This window comes from Mytilus edulis, chromosome 5 (assembly GCF_963676685.1).
Source record: "Mytilus edulis chromosome 5, xbMytEdul2.2, whole genome shotgun sequence".
Taxonomy (NCBI): Eukaryota; Metazoa; Mollusca; class Bivalvia; order Mytilida; family Mytilidae; genus Mytilus; species Mytilus edulis.
In genome coordinates, this window is record NC_092348.1 from 32016397 (window position 1) to 32032903 (window position 16507).

Here is a 16507-nt window from a genome sequence, read left to right on the forward strand (position 1 = left end):
ACTTGAAATTTTAGATTATTACTGTTTATTGGTTAACTATTAATATTTCTTCAAAAATATCTTTTCGAGTTTTTCTGGATTTTAGTTAATGATTATAATGTCAAACCTTACACAACAAGTACATATGATTTCAAACGTTATAATTTGTTACAAGTGGATTAGTATACGATGATCGCTTCCGAATTTACTTCTTCTTAAAAATGCTCTAGCTTAATTGTTATCAGAGTATCTAGTCTTGTAATTTGACACGCCAGACGCGCGTTTCTTCTGCATTAGACTCATCAGTGACGCTCAGATCAAATAGTTAGAAAGCCAAACAAGTTTAAAGTTGAAGAGCATTGTGGATACAAATATTCCAAAACGTTGTGCCAAATATGGCTAAAGTAATATACATGTATGCCTCGGATAAGAAAATCTTTAGTATTTCGAATACTTCTTATTTAATTCATTTCCTGTTAAACGGCTGTCTGCTTTTCGTTTTAACCATCACTCAACGGAGAGTCATAAAGTTACTTTCAAATTGTGTCCTTTCTATTGCGTATTCTATTATAGTTGAAAATGATTATATCCCCGCTATTCTCATATATATTCAGACATGGGACAAGTTAACATTAGTAAAATATAACTTAAATAGAGTGTTATCTCTCCTTTTCAACTTACATTTTATATTGGTTCATAAATATTTTATTTCAGAACTAATCATTAAAATTAACAAACAAAAATGAATAGACTTTTGTGTTTATAATTTATCTAAAAAGACAAATATTAATATACAGAACTTATTTATCTTTGAAAAGTTTTAAATACCAAAATTTAAACCTTTGAAATTCATATATATATATTATTTATCACACAGTGTGGAAGACCTTGATGGGTAGTAAAGATCGTTAAATAACATCCGTTGTTTTAAGTTGTCTTAGAGCTGACTACCAATGAGTCGTTCTATTCCAATTTTATAATGTTAGAGCAACTGCTATAAACCTAACGTTTCAAGTTGATATGTGCTAAAGGTTCTTCTTGAATAAATGAATATACATATTATTTAAGGTATTCCGTTTCATTAAGTTTAGATCATTTTAGCGTTATTACTTTTCGCATTCATCATCAATAAGCCAATTATATGTAGTACTCATTCCCAAATCACCATCAGAATTGCTTCTTTTATGGATGTATAATTTTGTTGTTGTTATGCAATTCAAATCAAGCTATCTATTGCCATGATCGTTGATACAATAGTAATGAAAGTCATAACGGTGATATCAACAGTACAGATTGCAAACCCTGTACTCGGAATGACTTGTTTCCATCGTAATGGTTTTCTTGACCGAAATACTGTTTCAATATTAATGTATTATATATTTCATGTTCATAAAATGGCGATGATGTTGTTTGTGTTCTTTTTCTGTCAAACAAGAAGTTGTACAGTCGTGGCTTTTATATCACACTTAATTTAAATTAGAATCCGTTCAATATTGACATGATGTATATTTGGATCATTTATAATCAAACAAATAAAATGATCGATATCATAATTATGATAATATTATCAAACTGAAACCATAAGTAAGCAGTTGCTATGATGATAAAAGGTAAATGGAAAGTCCTTGTTAGTTCAAACAGACAAGCGTAATGGGCATATGTATGTTTATTTCATCAACTTGAAGGTGTTGTACTGATATATACAATTCCTTAATTTTATAGTTGCTAAATTTATGTTGTGAACATAGCTACAGTCGTATAAAGATTCTGTTCAACACAGTTGTCATTGGATTCTTGAAAAATAATGTACATATAGAATAATAGACTGCCGTCAGGGAAAATAGATAATGACTGTTCAGAGTTCACAATAAACGTTTCAGTTCCATGATACAGGTTTCGGTTCGCCTAAAGGTTAAGAGTTTTTGTTTTACAAAAATGATATGAATACAGCGTATCTGAACTATAAAATGTTAAACGTTTGAAACAAGGTCTATTATTGCTTAAATTATATATTCCGCAATGTCTCTTGTTAAGATATACTAAAGCTAAGTATAAAGTTTAAATTCCAAGTTTTCAATTATAGAACTGTTTGTATACATAAAAATAGAGTAAGAACAGTTTATAAATACGCATATGGACAATAATACTGAAAATTTCCACAAAAAGGTTTACCGATTTTGAACAACTATTTATAGGATTGGTTAAAAGTTGACATTTATAATGTTGCTTATTTGTTTTGTTGCTCTGACTACGGTTTATCATATATCACAGGTAAACCAACTCAATTTGAAACTAACAATGACAAAGGCCACACCAATTTAATTGATTGTTCTTTGAATATTCCACGTCCTATTCAGTAAATTGTTCACTTTTCAAAAACGAAAAATATTACCTTTCCACAATTTTATACTTCGCATGCAGGTTTAGAATTAGCTACGCGGGTGAATGTTTTGTGTTTACTGCAGATACACGCTTTTTATTACATAAGGTATTCAAACACATCAAACGATGTACATGAATTTGTCACAAAATTAAATTAAATTCACTCACTTGCCAAAAAATATCATTTTAATTTTACCAGATCTCTATAGATGTATATACAATTTTAATCTGGCGTGACATTACCAATTTGTGGAGCAGAAAGGAACGAACACAACTTGTGCTTTAATTTTATTCAATATATTTTATATACCTAAAAGCATAATTACTTTTGTAAAACATTTTGCCTAGATTTCATCGAAACTTCAAAAATATGCATGACAAAACAAATTCTATTTTGTAAAAAAAAGGCAACATAATTGTTGTTTTATTGCCGTTCTGTTGCAAGATAAAAAAAAATCACTTACCCAGAATCAAGAACCACCAGCCACGTTTATAACCATATAACATCGATGTCAATATAATGTAAAAATATGCAACTGTCAGACAAGTGTGAGGTTTAGCTTGCTACAAAAACCAGGATTAATCCACTATTTTCTACATAACTTGATGCCTATACAAAGTCAGGAATATGACAGTTGTTTTCCATTTTTTGATGTGTATAAGCTTTTGAATATCACTATTTGATAAGGGACTTTCCGATTCAAATTTTCTTTGGAGCTATATTTTTGCAATTTTACTTTCTACTACAGTACTTGCAACCTTAGGCGTTACTATTTCAGCGATCAGTCAGCGGTCATCGATCAGTCACCGATCAGTCAAGTTCGCGTCAAACTCACGTCAGCAATCCGTCAGACTTATAGTAAAAGTAATTGACTGATCGGACTGATCGGACGGATAGTACCGATCGACCTTGATGACGGATTGATCTTTAATACGTCACATGATAAACTAATACAAATTACGGAATCTTAGTTTCGTTTAATCTAATTAAAATGGCGACTATTGAAAATCGAACGTTCAATTATACATTTTGTTTATTAATTATTTAGCAAAGTTTTATGAATTGAAATGAAAAGAAATGTACAGAAAAAAATCTAAATGAAATTATCATCATTAAAGAATGGTCTTTTTCGTTTTATTTAGGTTATATATTTTCAAAACCGGCGAGTTCTAAAACGGTGTCTACATCGCGGTTTTTATTTTATTATTTTCCAAACATTCTCGGGAAAAACAAAATGAAAGAATCAGTTATTGAAAAATGTAGTCTATTTTTTTTCAATATTTTAAATTTTTGTATCCTTATCATCATAAAATTCTTAAAAAAAACCTATCATAATCACGGACTTTCTATATTCTCGTCACAATCGAAGCATTTAAAATAACAAATTACAAAAATAACTGCTTTTAACAAGAAATAGAAATAATTTTCAACAATGCAAACAACATTACATTATATTTTTCTGAGAGTCTTTTTTTTAATAAAAAAGATAACTACTCCTAAACAATAAAAAGTACATCATTACATCTCAATTCTAATTAGCAGACTTGTCTCAAGATGGTAAAATAACTGATTTCAAATAAAATAATATCATCTTTAACAAAAAGAAGAACAATTTTGGTTATTCTAAACAATGCGAATAAAATTTTAGTATGATTTCTCTGACATTCCTTTAATTTTATGAACAAAAAAACTATTTCAAACTATAAAAATTACAAAATCCAATGGCTGTCAATAATTTTCAGTAAATTGAAGAAATATTTGCATTTTAGGCAACGCGTACAAAAATTTAATATCTTTTTCCTTAAAGTAAGCATGTTTTATGAGGAACAGCCAATCCTGATAAGTAATGAAATCATATGACGGTTAATAATTTGTATCAAAATAAATCAATAACTGCATTCTTATTCCACAAAAATAAAAGTTTAAGTATTTTAATTCTCATTATATCTCAATTCTAATAAGGAGACTTGTCTCAAGATGGTAAAAATAACTGATTTCAAATAAAATAGTATCATTTTCGATAAAAAGAAGAATAATTTTTATTATTTTAAACAATGCGAACAAAATTTTAGTATGTTTTTTCTGATATTTTTTCAAATCTTATTAAAAAAAACTATTCTAAGCTATAAAAAGTACAAAATTCCAATTTTTGATAAAAAGAAGAATAATTTTGATTATTTTAAACAATGCGAACAAAATTTTAGTAGGATTTTTCTGATATTCTTTCAATTTTATTGAAAAAACTATTCTAAACTATAAAAAGTACAAAATTCCAATGGTGGTCAATAATTTTCAGTAAAATGAAGAAATATTTGCATTTTAGGCAACGCGTACAAAAATTTAATATATTTTTCTTTAAAGTAAAATTATTTTATGAAGAACAGCCAATCATTATGTACAAAAAGTACTGAAATCATATGACAGTTAATAATATGCATCAAAATAAATCAATAACTGCATTCTTATTCCACAAAAATAAAAGTTTAAGTATTTTAATTCTCATTATATTTGAATTCTGATTAGGAGACTTGTCTCAAGATGGTAAAAATAACTGATTTCAAATAAAATAGTATCATTTTTGATAAAAAGAAGAATAATTTTGATTATTTTAAACAATGCGAACCAAATTTTAGTATGTTTTTTCTGATATTATTTTAATTTTATGAAAAAAAACTATTCTCAACTATAAAAAGTACAAAAATCCAAAGGCGGTAAATAATTTTCAGTAAAATGAAACTATATTTGCATTTTAGGAAACACGTACAAAAATTTTATATCTTTTTCCTAAAAGTAAGCATATTTTATGAAGAACACCCAATCTTGATGTACAAAAAGTACTGAAATCATGTGACGGTTAATATTAGTATCAAAATAAATCAATAACTACATTCTTTTTCCACAAAAATAAAAGTGTAAGTATTTTAATTCTCATTATATCTCAATTCTAATAAGGAGACTTGTCTCAAGATGGTAAAAATAACTGATTTCAAATAAAATAGTATCATTATTGATAAAAAGAAGAATAATTTTGATTATTTTAAACAATGCGAACAAAATTTTAGTATGATTTTTCTGATATTATTTTGATTTTATTAAAAAAAACTATTCTAAGCTATAAAAAGTACAAAATTCCAATGGCAGTCAATAATTCTCAGTCAAATGAAAAAATATTTGCATTTAAGGCAACGCGTACAAGAATTTTATATATTTTTCCTTAAAGTAAGCATGTTTTATGAAGAACAGCCAATCATGATGTACAAAAAGTACTGAAATCTTGTGACGGTTAATAATTTTTATCAAAATAAATCAATAACTACATTCTTATTCCACAAAAATAAAAGTTTATGTATTTTAATTCTCATTATATCTGAATTCTGATTAGAAGACTTGTCTCAAGATGGTAAAAATAACTGATTTCAAATAAAATAGTATCATTTTTGATAAAAAGAAGAATAATTTTGATTATTTTAAACAATGCGAACAAAATTTTAGTATGATTTTTCTGATATCCTTTTAATTTATGACAAAAAAACTATTCTTAAATATAAAAAGTACAAAAATCCAATGGCGGTCAATAATTTTCAGTAAAATGAAACAATATTTGCATTTTAGGAAACGCGTACAAAAATTTTATATCTTTTTCCTAAAAGTAAGCATATTTTATGAAGAACACCCAATCTTGATGTACAAAAAGTACTGAAATCATATGACAGTTAATAATTTTTATCAAAATAAATCAATAACTACATTCTTATTCCACAAAAATAAAAGTTTATGTATTTTAATTCTCATTATATTTCAATTCTGATTAGAAGACTTCTCAAGATGGTAAAAATAACTGATTTCAAATAAAATAGTATCATTTTTGATAAAAAGAAGAATAATTTTGATTATTTTAAACAATGCGATCAAAATTTTAGTATGATTTTTCTGATATTATTTTAATTTTATTAAAAAAAAAACTATTCTAAGCTATAAAAAGTACAAAATTCCAATGGCGGTCCATAATTTTCAGTCAAATGAAAAAATATTTGCATTTTAGGCAACGCGTACAAGAATTTTATATATTTTTCCTTAAAGTAAGCATGTTTTATGAAGAACAGCCAATCATGATGAACATAAAGTACTGAAATCATATGACGGTTAATAATTTTTATCAAAATAAATCAATAACTACATTCTTATTCCACAAAAATAAAAGTTTATGTATTTTAATTCTCAATATATCTGAATTTGATTAGAAGACTTGTCTCAAGATGGTAAAAATAACTGATTTCAAATAAAATAGTATGATTTTTGATAAAAAGAAGAATAATTTTGATTTTTTTAAACAATGCGAACAAAATTTTAGTATGATTCTTCTGATATCCTTTTAATTTATGACAAAAAAACTATTCTTAAATATAAAAAGTACAAAAATCCAATGGCGGTCAATAATTTTCAGTAAAATGAAACAATATTTGCATTTTAGGAAACGCGTACAAAAATTTAATATATTTTTCTTTAATGTAAAATTATTTTATGAAGAACAGCCAATCATTATGTACAAAAAGTACTGAAATCATATGACAGTTATTAATATGCATCAAAATAAATCAATAACTGCATTCTTATTCCACAAAAATAAAAGTTTAAGTATTTTAATTCTCATTATATCTGAATTCTGATTAGAAGACTTGTCTCAAGATGGTAAAAATAACTGATTTCAAATAAAATAGTATCATTTTTGATAAAAAGAAGAATAATTTTGATTATTTTAAACAATGCGAACCAAATTTTAGTATGTTTTTTCTGATATTATTTTAATTTTATGAAAAAAAACTATTCTCAACTATAAAAAGTACAAAAATCCAAAGGCGGTAAATAATTTTCAGTAAAATGAAACTATATTTGCATTTTAGGAAACACGTACAAAAATTTTATATCTTTTTCCTAAAAGTAAGCATATTTGATGAGGAACACCCAATCTTGATGTACAAAAAGTACTGAAATCATGTGACGGTTAATATTAGTATCAAAATAAATCAATAACTACATTCTTTTTCCACAAAAATAAAAGTGTAAGTATTTTAATTCTCATTATATCTCAATTCTGATTAGAAGACTTGTCTCAAGATGGTAAAAATAAAATAGTACAATATTTGATAAAAAGAAGATTAATTTTTGGTAATTCTAAACAATGGGAACAAATTTTTAATATCATTTCTTTGACATTCTTTTAATTTAATGAAAAAACAACCTATTCGAAACTATTAAAAGTTCAAAAATCCAATGGCGGTCAACAATAACCATTTTCGTAGAAATAAGTTCATGTTAACTGAGTCATATAATACAATTATGTATTATATGTCTCTGAGGTTTATAATATTTAATACGAAAATATTAATCAACACAAACAATTTAACGCTCTAAGCATCTTATTCTGTTAAACTATTTTTACTTTTTTATTGCAACTAATTTTATTACAAATTATAACGTGTAAATTAAGGTGTCTTCGTAGAAGTCCGCGTTCATCGATTGTAAACACTGTGGAGTTCGGTTTATATAAGAATTTTAAATATATACGTATCCGTCCGATCCGTGCATAAATTTACTTTACTGATCGATCGGTGACAGTTGTCAGGGTAACTCTTACATAGGTTATTTGACTTATCTGACGGATCCTATGGGTCACCGATCACCGATCAGTCATCGATCAGTCAAACATCCGTCACCGATCATTCACCGATCAGTCAAGTTCACGTCAAACAGTAACGCCTAAGGTTGCAAGTACTGTAGCACATAACATTGTCTTGCAGAACAACTTTGACAACCTAGTACATAAGACATCATTATTGATAAAAGTTGTGAGAACAATTTAAACATTAATGGTGTCGATAACTGTGTATATAAGAAATGAAAAATAAAAAAAAATTGCGTGAGTGTGTGTGTGTGTGTGTGTGTGTGTGTGTGTTGAAAAAGATGAATTATCATTCAGCAACATCAATACAAATTCGTTTAAAAAACAAGACTATGAGGTTCTGTATGGAATGTGATACTAATATATGAACTAATTGAAATAATTGCGAATGTGTTTTAAATTGTGGGCACATATCTATTAATTTTGACCTATATGTGTTCAAATACGGTGCGATTCTGGTTGCTTGTTGTATGCTATGTGTTGTAAACGTCTTATATTCAATGTCTGTAAAGTATCACAACTTACTGTTATGGCAGTTGTTATCTATTCGTTGGATGTGGTTGAGCTTTTGATTTTGCTTTTTGATTACGGACTTCGAGTTTTTAATATGCCTCGAAATTCGATATTTTTGATAGATTACTTTTTGCCCTTGCATGATTAAATTATTACATAAAACACGAAAATCCAGTACGACTTTGGATCACATTAAGAACTATTTTGTTTTTCTGGTTATCATCACAAATGATATACAATTAGAAATTAAATGCGTATCGTACCAATGGAAAAAGAGACAACTCTTTTTAAACTTATTACTTTTAAAAAAATATTATTTAAGAAATATTGAAGATTATAAAAGTATTTGAGACAATTATAACAGAGTTGTTACCTTATACAATTTTAGTATGTTTTTAAAATCGAACAGAAAACTGTTACAGATTTAGACGATTGCATACAAATTGAGAAAGTACCTTCAACACTGCAATCGCAAGATAATTGATTTAGCAAAATTGTTTAAAAGTGTGTGTATGACATACACTCCACAGTATTATCCAAGCCGCAGGTTTACATCCTAGCTCCTTTGTTATACCAGGGGTGTTCTGAGTCAGATCATCCCTACCAGATCATACCAGCTTCAGTTTCTTTGTTTCTTTATTTTCCCTTTTTTTTTAAACCATTTTGGCGGGAATGCCTAATCCACAAAAAAACTTAGATTTATTTATGGAGAAAAGACACACTTTCAAAATTTATGAAGAAAAAATCCATTGTCTATGCCGGATTCGAACTTAAGACCCTTAGCATATCAACCCATGGCACATACCCCTACACCAGGACGACTATATACCAATGTTCAGTAATTTAACAAATTGAAGGAAGCAATATATTTTCATAAGTGGGGCGAGTTGGCAGACCTTTATTCATTGGGATTTTAACCCTTTTCATAAATGTGGCGATTTAGTGTAGGCCGATTAGCCGGTGGGGCGGGTTGACATGGTTTCATATTTAATCATCGTGTTCGGGGGTAATGAAGGGCATATATTATATAGTAATAAATAAAGTATATAATAATGGTTGTGTGACGTTCTAAACTAGATTTTATGAATTGTAGATGGTTTTTCGTCTAATCTAAAACAGCTGGGATGTAAAACAGTTATCCCATTCATACTTGTTGTGTCAGTGTTAGATCATCCTCTGGCCTCCGGCCATCGGGGTGATATTACACTGACACACCGCGTCCTCATCGGATAACTATTACAGAATGTATTGTATTTCTAATGATTATTCGAATTTATTTACATATGTTATATATCTCAACATATTTGATTTGCTCATGTATGTAAAAACTAATGTACAGCAGATTCATTAGGTACCAATTTTTTCGTGTATAGAGGGAAACTTGAATTTTCGTGGACATTTGAATCTGTGGTTCACCTGTTCCAGCGAAATCCTCGAAAACTTATATCCAGCGAATAAGTATGAATCCACAGTGTTTGATTTTAACGAAAGAAATATCTGTATTACTTGCACTGAAAATTATTTCACCCGGGTTTTCGTTATCACAAAATGGTCATATAAACACATTTATTCTAAAACCAATTGTTTGGATGATACGGGTTATGTTCATTGAATATATTTTATGTTGGTACAATATCAAACTCCTAATGAGAGAGATTGTGCTTGATTTTCAAAGGTTGGAAACTTAATCTTTCAATCAATTTTAATTGAGGTCTGGAGCTGGCATGTCAGCAACTGTTCGTAGTCCAATTTTAATTTATGTATCATTATTATTTAGCTTATATTCTTTTATTACCTATTCTTATATGGGATTAAGACTTCTTTAAATTGGTTTTACTGTGCGTATTGCTGTGTGTTTGTTTATTCTACATTGGCAGAAGAAAAAAAGGGAGTTGAGATCTCACAAAACATGTTTAACCGCTCTGCATTTTTGCCCCTGATCCAAACCAGGGGCCCCTGATCCAAACCAGGGGCCCCTGGCCTTTGTTAGTTTTGTATGTATTTGTTTTGTAGTAGTTAATTTTTTTTTTGGAGTTTAGCGTGGAATCCATTTTAACTGAACAAATACACATTTTTTTAGGGACCAGCTAAGGACGCCTCCGGTTGCAGGATTTCCTGTTTGTGCTGAAGACCTATTAGTGGATCTTTTCTGCCCTTTGGTCAAGTTGTTGTCTGTTGGCACACTCCAACTTTCTATTCTCAATTTTATTTGAACGACGAAATTAATAGCATTTTCCATTTTTTGGGCGGGAGTTTACGCCTGAAGTACACAAATAACATTCCTGTGTGTTCTTCATGAATTCCGAAAATTATATTGATTGTACTATCCATACACATATAAATGTATAACGTCACGATGTCAAAACTCTATGAGTTGGTTCATATTTCCTGACCGCTTGGATTTATCCATACATTCAACAGCAAAGTTTGTATAAGAACCGATATAAGACAAAACGAGAATTTAACATACTAAAGTTGATTTTATTAAACTTAGTTTATTATTCATTTATCAATTTATCAACGAAAATTTTATAACAAATATCGTCAGGAATCATTTCAATACGATAACATTTCCCACTGATACACTTGTGAACTACCAGTTCACAGCAAGTGCTAGTAAATGAAACCTCTTCTTCTCTTAATTGATCAACCCAAAGATGTGAAAGCCAAAAATGTGAACTAAAACACGCAAAGAGATACGTAACAAAAAGAACTCTCAAATAACAAAATGTTATTTAATATCATATAAAGTCAGCTGTGCTTGAGGGAATTGGCATCGTGGTTTCTTGATAATTTCTACATTTATCAACGGAGAATTTTAGAGATCTTCTTTATAAAATATGTCACAACTGAATCATTGACTACTAATAAGAAATTGATGATATCCATGGGATTTACATTCAACCAGTAGTGGTATCGAACTATCGCTAGAAAAAAGTAAAATCACAAAAAAACTGAACTCCATGGAAAAAGTCAAAACGGAAAGTCTCTAATCAAATGGCGAAAACAAAAAATCAAACACATCATACGAATGGATAAAAACTGTCATATTTGGACATTTTTTTTAGAAAATTGTGGATTGAACCTGGTTTTAAAGCTAGATAAAACTCTAAATTGTATGACAGTCGCATCAAATTCCAGAAGATGAAAATGACGCTTTGTATTATTCTTTGTGCATTGGACCATTTTTCTGATTCACTTTCATTAGGAACCTTCAAAAAGCCATATATATTTAAATTTGAAAAGCTTTGGTTGAACTGTTAATGAGTAAATGCACGGACACGACTGGAAACAGCGTTTATCAATCTTTCAAGAACCATAACTCCTGAACGTTAAAAGTAAAACTCCTCATTATTGAATTTTACCTCCATTTTGTTGTCAGTAACAACATATTCAAATTTTAAAAGCTTGGGTTGAACGGTTTATGAGTTTATGCACGGATACGACTGGAAACAACATTTTTTCAATTTTTCAATAACCATTACTCCTAAACGATAAAAGCCAAACTCGTCATAAGTGAACTTGACCTCCATTTTGTTGTCAGTAACAACATTTTAAAACTTTAGTTTATTTAAGAACTGAACGGTTCACGAATAAATGCACGAACACCATTATGCTGCCGCCCGTTCGACCACCAATCCGACCGCCTACCCGGCCGCCCGACGTACATCTCCAAATCAATATCCGATTTGTACTTCGTAAATCTGGTTAAAAACTGAAGGATCGAGTGATCTTCAAAATGATAGGGACTGTGTGCGTCAACAATGTGGCCGTCTCGTGCTATGCAGGCATAACCTGTCTGGTGAAATCACTCGCCGTCAACATATCACAATCGCAATCAATCTCCGTTCCGTACTTACTTCGTATCACTGCACTTAGTATTGTATTGTAGTGTACTTAGCATACGGAAAGAAATGAGCGCTGTACGGAGATTGCATCGCAATATGGATACATTATAGATTAGACGACTTTATTACTCATTTTATTTCACTTGACTTGGCGGAGTTTAACCGTTTCGCTCATAATAAACCATTCCATCTATAGATAGGTGTGTTAGGATAAACTCATCAATGAAGTGTCCAGTTATTCTTTTGTAAATTCCTTTGATGGCACTGATAGGTGATTAGAAATCAGTAATAATTATAACGGCAATCATCCTAATCATACACATCTTCAAATAGACTGTCTTTATGCAAATTAAAACGTAAGCTCCGTCTGATCAGTTGAAATGACATTGGTAATACTTGTAATCAAGATATAACATAATCACTAGTCAACTACACATCGAATCCGTCAACCATTCTGACACGTTAAGAGCTATATTCCTATAAAAGAAATAAAAATACAAATGGATTCAGTAAACGTGAAAAAGAAACATGTATTCTCTTTCGGGTGAGTACAGATAAGAATTAAAAACTTGAAGGATCTTTGAACATTCAAAACACATAAATCGGCAAAAATCAATCTGTTACTAAAGCCCGTCCTTTATATCCAATTTTCTTCCTTTACAGAAAAGACCGAGAGAATCACATGCACTCCAACATGAGCGACACAAGCTTGGTCATCGAATTAGTTCTTTTCAGATGGATCCATCGTTTACTGGACAATGAAATTAAATCAAATGACTTTACTACTCAGAACCTGAGTTTAAAATAAAAATTGCACATCTGTAGCGAAAGCTGCTTTAAATTTGATCGATGTTCTTGTATAATATACGGATACAAATAATTAGGATTATGGTTCATAAAACATATATTAAGGTTCAAACTCTGACCTGATTGTGTTCAAATAAGTGCATTAACTGTACAGAGGGAAATCAAAATTATACAAATGCTTTTTTATTTGTGAATCTTCTAGTATATAGGAAATATTATTTACACCGACTGGCAATTAATTCTATCGTTACGATATACCAAGATATAGCTCGTATAGTTCACAATTCTATTTTCGTTTTTACCGTATCGTTGACAGTTTATTTCCAATTTATGAGTTTTAATGTCCCTCTGGTATCTTTCGTTTACATTATCATGAAAAGGCTTAGATTATCCATTATACAATAAGACATTTATAAACCTAAATTTAAGTTTAGCATAGCATCCCAAGCTGTGTTTGAAAGCTGAATTTAAAAACAAAACTTTTATATTTTTTTCTAATTTTTGAAGATTATAAGGTGATTGACAGTTTCTATCATCCACGTTATTTAGACTTTTAAACTCTATTTCATTTCAAAAAGTTGACATGATACTTTAAATTTGACTATATCTTTCAGAAAGCTGATTCTGAAGCTATTACTGTGGCAATTCATTGTCACCCAACAAATGAAGGTGATTCTGATAAAACCCCAGAACAAGAAAGAGCAGCTTTTGTGGATGATATGAATAACCATTGTGATGAAGTCATAAATATTCGTCAATAACGCTGGTTGGTTGATGCCTACAATGACAAAAAAGTGAAAACTGACCATTTTATAAAATATATGTAATATACTTGTATTTATATGTACGGTGTTTATTGATATAAGATATGTGCATGAAATTAACCCAGAAACACATTGCAATCCTTCTAAAGTCTATTAAGAATAAAAAGCGTGTAGTAAAAAATTATGAATTAGCAAGCAATTAGCGAAACAAAATACATACCACCAGGGACACGGATATTCCACTATTTTTTTAATTATTTTTTGTAGTCCTATCTAAATTTGAAGTAATCAAATATGTTAACATACAGTTCGAACATGACTGTATATGAGTTATACTGTATTTCAAATTCAATAGGAAAGATACTTTGAAGTTCAAAAAAATGAACTGAATTATATCTTAATTGCTTTAATGATACCACAGGTTTCCCTCTATTCCTATAGAGAACAACAGAAGCTTACCTCAGACAAAATGAAGACATATGCTAATGAGAAGAAATTCATATTTGGTCAAAATTAGAGAAGATGTTAAAATAAAATGCCCGTCATCCATTTTGCATTAAACCCTCATAACTATTATTTGCAAGTATCTATATTGACCATATCTTGCCGATATCGGATCCTAACTTTGCTAGACCCCACCCATCCCCCCCCCCCCGGGCCCCTCGCGGCTTCTTTAGTTTTGTGGTAATAATACATTAAGACGCAATTCCATTGAGACTCTTTACAGAAATCTCTAATATTTTGAAGATTGGGTGCAATAAGTCAAAATTGAGAATGAAAATGGGTAACATGGCAAAAACAACAAAACCACAAAGGCAGATCCGTTGACTATTTTATACTGTATTATATCGTCAATATACGATATAAGACATTTGACTATAGCACAGCAATACTGTATTTTATTATTATTGAGTCGGTAATAAATACATTTTGTAGACTCTATTTGACGTGCAAAAACTATTATAGCAACATGATCAAAATAATTATGAGGGGGAAGGGGGGTGGGGAATGAGAAATTAAACATATTTGAAGGATCATAGAAAGCCTTATTTTGAAACTTCTCGTTGTCACTATAATGACCATTTATGTGTCATTAAAGTGATAAATTTAGCTAAATATAGAAACAGGTTTAATCCAAGATTTTCCATATAGAAAATGCCTGTACCAGTTATGAATATGATAGTTTCTATCTATTTGTTTTATGTGTTTGAACTTTTTATTTTGCCATTTGATTAGGGACTTTCCATTTTGAATTTTTCTCGGAGCTCGATATGTTTGTTTTCCCACCTATTTTAAGCACAGAACCCTCTATTACAGAACACCTTAACCCATCGTGGGCATAAGACATATTTATGTAAGTATATAAGGTATTATATTATCTTACTTTTTTTTAGACCTATCAATTTTCAGAGTTTTCACTTTTAAAAATAAATCTGCAATTGAAGTATGTACGTGTGTTTTTTTTTTAAATATATCAGAATTGATCTAAATTTACTTGAAATACTATGATCTGAAGCGAATGATTTTAATAGTATGACACGTAGTACGAAGTTAATAAATAGATGCATTGTTTATTGTTAAATTATTTTCGACTGATAATGAAACAATGGCCTAGTTGATTTGCTGATGTTTACTTTAATTAATAACAAATGCAAATGTATTAGCTATCGGTGTTCAGAATTTAATTGTACAGATAAAACCGGTTTGCCTATGTGACTTTTTGTTATCATATTTTTTTTTTTGTATTCTTAATAACATGCTATCTTTCTTGATATAATTCATATTTTTATAAAACTGTATACAATTTTCATATACATTGTATGATATAACATTTCTCACAATATAGCTATGTCACAGTCGTCCTATAGGTGTTCGTTTTACAATGTGATTCATCTGTCATGCATTAATAATTTGAATAAATTAAAAACAAAACACTAGCCTCCTTTTTCGAGAGCTAGTCATTAATAAGATTAATAGGTGCAGGATTTTTCAAGAAAGATGGATTGCTTCAAGATGTAATTTACAATATGCGTTTATAGTTTTTGTGAATAAGACTTTGTCTCGTATATATTTTGTCATTAGGCTGTATATAAATTTGCCATCTTAGAACTATGTATCTTCATTTAAGATGTATCCATAGTGATGTCATTGCCAGCTATTTTTTTTCAATTTAAACCAGTGAGGGTTATCCTGTAGGATTTTGAGATACTTTGATTCACATCTAAATCAAGTATTTGATATCTTGTTTTAGTCCGAAGTAATTTCAGTGTATTTTAAACTCGTAATTTTTAATGTGGAACATTTACTGAAAAAGGTAGTTCAAAGCTTGATCGTATTTTTTCCACGTGATAGTGCATTGCGTGCATAATTCTTTCAGTGTATTTTAAACTCGTAATTTTTTATGTGGAACATTTACTGAAAAAGGTAGTTCAAAACATGATCGTATTTTTCCACTTGATAGTGCATTGCGTTCATAATTCTTTAAAAAAAAAACACGAACTTTTAGCCAAACTATTTGTTTTTTAACATGTAA